The sequence below is a fragment of the Dendrobates tinctorius genome, unplaced genomic scaffold, assembly GCF_039654945.1.
Source record: "Dendrobates tinctorius isolate UK_male_01 unplaced genomic scaffold, ASM3965494v1 ptg000204l, whole genome shotgun sequence".
In the NCBI taxonomy this organism is placed as follows: domain Eukaryota; kingdom Metazoa; phylum Chordata; class Amphibia; order Anura; family Dendrobatidae; genus Dendrobates; species Dendrobates tinctorius.
The window spans coordinates 2,053,545-2,062,195 of record NW_027361871.1 but is presented as its reverse complement, the minus strand read 5'-3'; the positions used below and the strand labels follow the sequence as shown (position 1 = coordinate 2,062,195).

The 8,651-nt window shown below is 37.7% G+C and overlaps 1 non-coding gene across 1 annotated transcript; it reads right to left on the bottom strand.

Annotated features, from left to right (window-relative positions):
* Positions 1-3,460: 3,460 nt before the first annotated feature.
* On the bottom strand, positions 3,461-3,542 carry TRNAS-GCU (transfer RNA serine (anticodon GCU)). The gene has a single exon. It is a non-coding gene; the product is annotated as a tRNA-Ser (tRNA).
* Positions 3,543-8,651: the final 5,109 nt, after the last annotated feature.

The window sequence follows — 8,651 nt, the reverse complement described above, 5'->3', positions numbered from 1 at the left end:
TACATAGCACCCGTGCGTTTAGGTGGGAAGATGTTGAGAGGGTTTTTACCAGTCAGTGTTTTTTCACTGAAGATTGGATGTTGGCTTTTGTCAGAGTTGCCTTATCTCGTCAACTACAGTGCCTGTTGTTTGAAGTTAGCTTGGGGAAAACTCTATCAGAAATGAACCAGTGCTGAGGTTTTTAATATCAATTAGTCATAATTTTTCCTCCTTTTGGTTTTGCCATGGCATTTCTTCAATCTGTCTATTCTGTGTCATAACTTGGAAGCAAAACAAGTCCAAAATTTCAGCTGTGCTAAAAGATGGCTCATTCAATTGCAAAACTTCAAAGCCTTTGTCCTCGATACAGCTTCTGTAAATTTGTCAGTCTTTTAAATGAATGCTCTTCAAAATTTACTTGGCTTCTTAAGTGTTATGACTGAGATTGAAATCTTATTCCATGTTTCTGCTCTACGTGGAATGGAACTCAAGCTCAATATTGTTTTGCTGCGCTAACCAGTTGAATGTTCGATTGGTGCTTCAATCTTCCTTGGATTTCAAATGCATTCCATCTTCTGGTGCTGTGGCTTAGTTCTTTAAAGTGCCTGTCTAGTAAACAGGAGATCCTGAGTTCGAATCTCTGCAGTGCCTTGTTTTCATATCCTCACAAAGAAGCTTCCTATCTTAAAAATAGGTGTTTCACTTACGACTGATAGTGCAATTGTGAGATTAAAAATCTCTTCTATCTAAGCGATATAAAGGAAGAAAGATGTCTTCAAGCATGACAATGTAAAACCAGTTGATTTGTTTTTGAAATGCCTCCTTTCTATGCATCTCTAATCCGTTTATCCAATGTATCTCACCTTTATGTCCTTTGGCTTAGTTGGTCAAAGAGCCTGTTTAGCAAACAGAAAATCTTGAATTTGAATGCCAGCAGTGCTATTCTTTCTTTATGTCAGTTTGGGGCTTCTTAACTCTCTAAGCAGGCTTTCTAATGTATCACACCTGTTTGTCCTTTGTCTTAGTTGGTCAAAGAGCCTGTTTAGTAAACAGAAAATCTTGAATTTGAATGCCAGCAGTCCTCTTCCTTCTTTATCTCAGTTTAGGGCTGTTTAACTCTCTAAGCAGGCTTTCTAATGTATCACACCTGTTTGTCCTTTGTCTTAGTTGGTCAAAGAGCCTATTTAGTAAATGGAAAATCTTGAATTTGAATGCCAGCAGTCCTTTTCCTTCTTTATCTCAGTTTAGGGCTGTTTAACTCTCTAAGCAGGCTTTTTAATGTTTCGCACCTGTTTGTCCTTTGGCTTAGTTGGTCAAAGAGCCTATTTAGTAAAAGGAAAATCTTGATTTTGAATGTCAGCAGTGCTTTCTATTCTTCATCTCATTTTGTGGGTTTTTACCCCCAAAAGAGGACTTTTACTCTTGTTTGTAATCAAATATTAATTTCCCACAGCCCTAATATAATGCAATTGAGAAAAAAAATTGTCTGCTGTTGAAACATTTTAAAAGGAATTAGAGGATATAATTTTCTTTACAGAATATAGGATGGCATCAAGCTTTACAAATTAAAACGAGTGGATTTACAGATCTGACTCTGCAAAGTTTGATAGCAGCACAGGAGTATTGTAAACTTTCATGCTTGAAGTGTCCACCACTTGGGTTAAAAATGAAAACCAAACCGTTCAACACGAAAGAAGAAGCAGATTAATCCAACGAGGATGGGATTCGAACCCATGCATGCAGAGCACAATGGATTAGCAGTCCATCGCCTTAACCACTCGGCCACCTCATCTACATAGCACCCGTGCGTTTAGGTGGGAAGATGTTGAGAGGGTTTTTACCAGTCAGTGTTTTTTCACTGAAGATTGGATGTTGGCTTTTGTCAGAGTTGCCTTATCTCGTCAACTACAGTGCCTGTTGTTTGAAGTTAGCTTGGGGAAAACTCTATCAGAAATGAACCAGTGCTGAGGTTTTTAATATCAATTAGTCATAATTTTTCCTCCTTTTGGTTTTGCCATGGCATTTCTTCAATCTGTCTATTCTGTGTCATAACTTGGAAGCAAAACAAGTCCAAAATTTCAGCTGTGCTAAAAGATGGCTCATTCAATTGCAAAACTTCAAAGCCTTTGTCCTCGATACAGCTTCTGTAAATTTGTCAGTCTTTTAAATGAATGCTCTTCAAAATTTACTTGGCTTCTTAAGTGTTATGACTGAGATTGAAATCTTATTACATGTTTCTGCTCTACGTGGAATGGAACTCAAGCTCAATATTGTTTTGCTGCGCTAACCAGTTGAATGTTCGATTGGTGCTTCAATCTTCCTTGGATTTCAAATGCATTCCATCTTCTGGTGCTGTGGCTTAGTTCGTTAAAGTGCCTGTCTAGTAAACAGGAGATCCTGAGTTCGAATCTCAGCAGTGCCTTGTTTTCATCTCCTCACAAAGAAGCTTCCTATCATAAAAATAGATGTTTCACTTGACTCTGATAGTGCAATTGTGAGATTAAAAATCTCTTCTATCTAAGCGATATAAAGGAAGAAAGATGGCTTCAAGCATGACAATGTAAAAACAGTTGATTTAGTTTTGAAATGCTTCCTTTCTATGCATCTCTAATCCGTTTATCCAATGTATCTCACCTTTATGTCCTTTGGCTTAGTTGGTCAAAGAGCCTGTTTAGCAAACAGAAAATCTTGAATTTGAATGCCAGCAGTGCTATTCTTTCTTTATGTCAGTTTGGGGCTTCTTAACTCTCTAAGCAGGCTTTCTAATGTATCACACCTGTTTGTCCTTTGTCTTAGTTGGTCAAAGAGCCTGTTTAGTAAACAGAAAATCTTGAATTTGAATGCCAGCAGTCCTCTTCCTTCTTTATCTCAGTTTAGGGCTGTTTAACTCTCTTAGCAGGCTTTCTAATGTATCACACCTGTTTGTCCTTTGTCTTAGTTGGTCAAAGAGCCTATTTAGTAAATGGAAAATCTTGAATTTGAATGCCAGCAGTCCTTTTCCTTCTTTATCTCAGTTTAGGGCTGTTTAACTCTCTAAGCAGGCTTTTTAATGTTTCGCACCTGTTTGTCCTTTGGCTTAGTTGGTCAAAGAGCCTATTTAGTAAAAGGAAAATCTTGATTTTGAATGTCAGCAGTGCTTTCTATTCTTCATCTCATTTTGTGGGTTTTTACCCCCAAAAGAGGACTTTTACTCTTGTTTGTAATCAAATATTAATTTCCCACAGCCCTAATATAATGCAATTGAGAAAAAAAATTGTCTGCTGTTGAAACACTTTAAAAGGAATTAGAGGATATAATTTTCTTTACAGAATATAGGATGGCATCAAGCTTTACAAATTAAAACGAGTGGATTTACAGATCTGACTCTGCAAAGTTTGATAGCAGCACAGGAGTATTGTAAACTTTCATGCTTGAAGTGTCCACCACTTGGGTTAAAAATGAAAACCAAACCGTTCAACACGAAAGAAGAAGCAGATTAATCCGACGAGGATGGGATTCGAACCCATGCATGCAGAGCACAATGGATTAGCAGTCCATCGCCTTAACCACTCGGCCACCTCATCTACATAGCACCCGTGTGTTTAGGTGGGAAGATGTTGAGAGGGTTTTTACCAGTCAGTGTTTTTTCACTGAAGATTGGATGTTGGCTTTTGTCAGAGTTGCCTTATCTCGTCAACTACAGTGCCTGTTGTTTGAAGTTAGCTTGGGGAAAACTCTATCAGAAATGAACCAGTGCTGAGGTTTTTAATATCAATTAGTCATAATTTTTCCTCCTTTTGGTTTTGCCATGGCATTTCTTCAATCTGTCTATTCTGTGTCATAACTTGGAAGAAAAACAAGTCCCAAATTTCAGCTGTGCTAAAAGATGGCTCATTCAATTGCAAAACTTCAAAGCCTTTGTCCTCGATACAGCTTCTGTAAATTTGTCAGTCTTTTAAATGAATGCTCTTCAAACTTTACTTGGCTTCTTAAGTGTTATGACTGAGATTGAAATCTTATTCCATGTTTCTGCTCTACGTGGAATGGAACTCAAGCTCAATATTGTTTTGCTGCGCTAACCAGTTGAATGTTCGATTGGTGCTTCAATCTTCCTTGGATTTCAAATGCATTCCATCTTCTGGTGCTGTGGCTTAGTTCGTTAAAGTGCCTGTCTAGTAAACAGGAGATCATGAGTTCGAATCTCTGCAGTGCCTTGTTTTCATATCCTCACAAAGAAGCTTCCTATCTTAAAAATAGGTGTTTCACTTGCGACTGATAGTGCAATTGTGAGATTAAAAATCTCTTCTATCTAAGCGATATAAAGGAAGAAAGATGGCTTCAAGCATGACAATGTAAAACCAGTTGATTTAGTTTTGAAATGCCTCCTTTCTATGCATCTCTAATCCGTTTATCCAATGTATCTCACCTTTATGTCCTTTGGCTTAGTTGGTCAAAGAGCCTGTTTAGCAAACAGAAAATCTTGAATTTGAATGCCAGCAGTGCTATTCTTTCTTTATGTAAGTTTGGGGCTTCTTAACTCTCTAAGCAGGCTTTCTAATGTATCACACCTGTTAGTCCTTTGTCTTAGTTGGTCAAAGAGCCTGTTTAGTAAACAGAAAATCTTGAATTTGAATGCCAGCAGTCCTCTTCCTTCTTTATCTCAGTTTAGGGCTGTTTAACTCTCTAAGCAGGCTTTCTAATGTATCACACCTGTTTGTCCTTTGTCTTAGTTGGTCAAAGAGCCTATTTAGTAAATGGAAAATCTTGAATTTGAATGCCAGCAGTCCTTTTCCTTCTTTATCTCAGTTTAGGGCTGTTTAACGCTCTAAGCAGGCTTTTTAATGTTTCGCACCTGTTTGTCCTTTGGCTTAGTTGGTCAAAGAGCCTATTTAGTAAAAGGAAAATCTTGATTTTGAATGTCAGCAGTGCTTTCTATTCTTCATCTCATTTTGTGGGTTTTTACCCCAAAAAGAGGACTTTTACTCTTGTTTGTCATCAAATATTAATTTCCCACAGCCCTAATATAGTGCAATTGAGAAAAAAAATTGTCTGCTGTTGAAACACTTTAAAAGGAATTAGAGGATATAATTTTCTTTACAGAATATAGGATGGCATCAAGCTTTACAAATTAAAACGAGTGGATTTACAGATCTGACTCTGCAAAGTTTGATAGCAGCACAGGAGTATTGTAAACTTTCATGCTTGAAGTGTCCACCGCTTGGGTTAAAAATGAAAACCAAACCATTCAACACGAAAGAAGAAGCAGATTAATCCGACGACGATGGGATTCGAACCCATGCATGCAGAGCACAATGGATTAGCAGTCCATCACCTTAACCACTCGGCCACCTCGTCTACATAGCGCCTGTGCGTTTAGGTGGGAAGATGTTGAGAGGGTTTTTACCAGTCAGTGTTTTTTCACTGAAGATTGTATGTTGGCTTTTGTCAGAGTTGCCTTATCTCGTCAACTACAGTGCCTGTTGTTTGAAGTTAGCTTGGGGAAAACTCTATCAGAAATGAACCAGTGCTGAGGTTTTTAATATCAATTAGTCATAATTTTTCCTCCTTTTAGTTTTGCCATGGCATTTCTTCAATCTGTCTATTCTGTGTCATAACTTGGAAGCAAAACAAGTCCCAAATTTCAGCTGTGCTAAAAGATGGCTCATTCAATTGCAAAACTTCAAAGCCTTTGTCCTCGATACAGCTTCTGTAAATTTGTCAGTCTTTTAAATGAATGCTCTTCAAAATTTACTTGGCTTCTTAAGTGTTATGACTGAGATTGAAATCTTATTCCATGTTTCTGCTCTACGTGGAATGGAACTCAAGCTCAATATTGTTTTGCTGCGCTAACCAGTTGAATGTTCGATTGGTGCTTCAATCTTCCTTGGATTTCAAATGCATTCCATCTTCTGGTGCTGTGGCTTAGTTGGTTAAAGCGCCTGTCTAGTAAACAGGAGATCCTGAGTTCGAGTCAAAGGAAGAAAGATGGCTTCAAGCATGACAATGTAAAACCAGTTGATTTATTTTTGAAATGCCTCCTTTCTATGCATCTCTAATCCGTTTATCCAATGTATCTCACCTTTATGTCCTTTGGCTTAGTTGGTCAAAGAGCCTGTTTAGCAAACAGAAAATCTTGAATTTGAATGCCAGCAGTGCTATTCTTTCTTTATGTCAGTTTGGGGCTTCTTAACTCTCTAAGCAGGCTTTCTAATGTATCACACCTGTTTGTCCTTTGTCTTAGTTGGTCAAAGAGCCTGTTTAGTAAACAGAAAATCTTGAATTTGAATGCCAGCAGTCCTCTTCCTTCTTTATCTCAGTTTAGGGCTGTTTAACTCTCTAAGCAGGCTTTCTAATGTATCACACCTGTTTGTCCTTTGTCTTAGTTGGTCAAAGAGCCTATTTAGTAAATGGAAAATCTTGAATTTGAATGCCAGCAGTCCTTTTCCTTCTTTATCTCAGTTTAGGGCTGTTTAACTCTCTAAGCAGGCTTTTTAATGTTTCGCACCTGTTTGTCCTTTGGCTTAGTTGGTCAAAGAGCCTATTTAGTAAAAGGAAAATCTTGATTTTGAATGTCAGCAGTGCTTTCTATCCTTCATCTCATTTTGTGGGTTTTTACCCCCAAAAGAGGACTTTTACTCTTGTGTGTAATCAAATATTAATTTCCCACAGCCCTAATATAATGCAATTGAGAAAAAAAATTGTCTGCTGTTGAAACACTTTAAAAGGAATTAGAGGATATAATTTTCTTTACAGAATATAGGATGGCATCAAGCTTTACAAATTAAAACGAGTGGATTTACAGATCTGACTCTGCAAAGTTTGATAGCAGCACAGGAGTATTGTAAACTTTCATGCTTGAAGAGTCCAACACTTGGTTTAAAAATGAAAACCAAACCATTCAACACGAAAGAAGAAGCAGATTAATACAACGAGGATGGGATTCGAACCCATGCATGCAGAGCACAATGGATTAGCAGTCCATCACCTTAACCACTCGGCCACCTCATCTACATAGCACCCGTGCGTTTAGGTGGGAAGATGTTGAGAGGGTTTTTACCAGTCAGTGTTTTTTCACTGAAGATTGGATGTTGGCTTTTGTCAGAGTTGCCTTATCTCGTCAACTACAGTGCCTGTTGTTTGAAGTTAGCTTGGGGAAAACTCTATCAGAAATGAACCAGTGCTGAGGTTTTTAATATCAATTAGTCATAATTTTTCCTCCTTTTGGTTTTGCCATGGCATTTCTTCAATCTGTCTATTCTGTGTCATAACTTGGAAGCAAAACAAGTCCCAAATTTCAGCTGTGCTAAAAGATGGCTCATTCAATTGCAAAACTTCAAAGCCTTTGTCCTCGATACAGCTTCTGTAAATTTGTCAGTCTTTTAAATGAATGCTCTTCAAAATTTACTTGGCTTCTTAAGTGTTATGACTGAGATTGAAATCTTATTCCATGTTTCTGCTCTACGTGGAATGGAACTCAAGCTCAATATTGTTTTGCTGCGCTAACCAGTTGAATGTTCGATTGGTGCTTCAATCTTCCTTGGATTTCAAATGCATGCCATCTTCTGGTGCTGTGGCTTAGTTGGTTAAAGCACCTGTCTAGTAAACAGGAGATCCTGAGTTCGAATCTCAGCAGTGCCTTGTTTTCATCTCCTCACAAAGAAGCTTCCTATCTTAAAAATAGGTGTTTCACTTGCGACTGATAGTGCAATTGTGAGATTAAAAATCTCTTCTATCTAAGCGATATAAAGGAAGAAAGATGGCTTCAAGCATGACAATGTAAAACCAGTTGGTTTAGTTTTGAAATGCCTCCTCTCTATGCATCTCTAATCCTTTTATCCAATGTATCTCACCTCTATGTCCTTTGGCTTAGTTGGTCAAAGAGCCTGTTTAGTAAACAGAAAATCTTGAATTTGAATGCCAGCTATTCTTTCTTTATGTCAGTTTGGGGCTTCTTAACTCTCTAAGCAGGCTTTCTAATGTATCACACCTATTTGTCCTTTGTCTTAGTTGGTCAAAGAGCCTGTTTAGTAAACAGAAAATCTTGAATTTGAATGCCAGCAGTCCTCTTCCTTCTTTATCTCAGTTTAGGGCTGTTTAACTCTCTAAGCAGGCTTTCTAATGTATCACACCTGTTTGTCCTTTGTCTTACTTGGTCAAAGAGCCTATTTAGTAAATGGAAAATCTTGAATTTGAATGCCAGCAGTCCTTTTCCTTCTTTATCTCAGTTTAGGGCTGTTTAACTCTCTAAGCAGGCGTTTTTAATGTTTCGCACCTGTTTGTCCTTTGGCTTAGTTGGTCAAAGAGCCTATTTAGTAAAAGGAAAATCTTGATTTTGAATGTCAGCAGTACTTTCTATTCTTCATCTCATTTTGTGGGTTTTTACCCCAAAAAGAGGACTTTTACTCTTGTTTGTCATCAAATATTAATTTCCCACAGCCCTAATATAGTGCAATTGAGAAAAAAAATTCTCTGCTGTTGAAACACTTTAAAAGGAATTAGAGGATATAATTTTCTTTACAGAATATAGGATGGCATCAAGCTTTACAAATTAAAACGAGTGGATTTACAGATCTGACTCTGCAAAGTTTGATAGCAGCACAGGAGTATTGTAAACTTTCATGCTTGAAGTGTCCACCGCTTGGGTTAAAAATGAAAACCAAACCATTCAACATGAAAGAAGAAGCAGATTAATC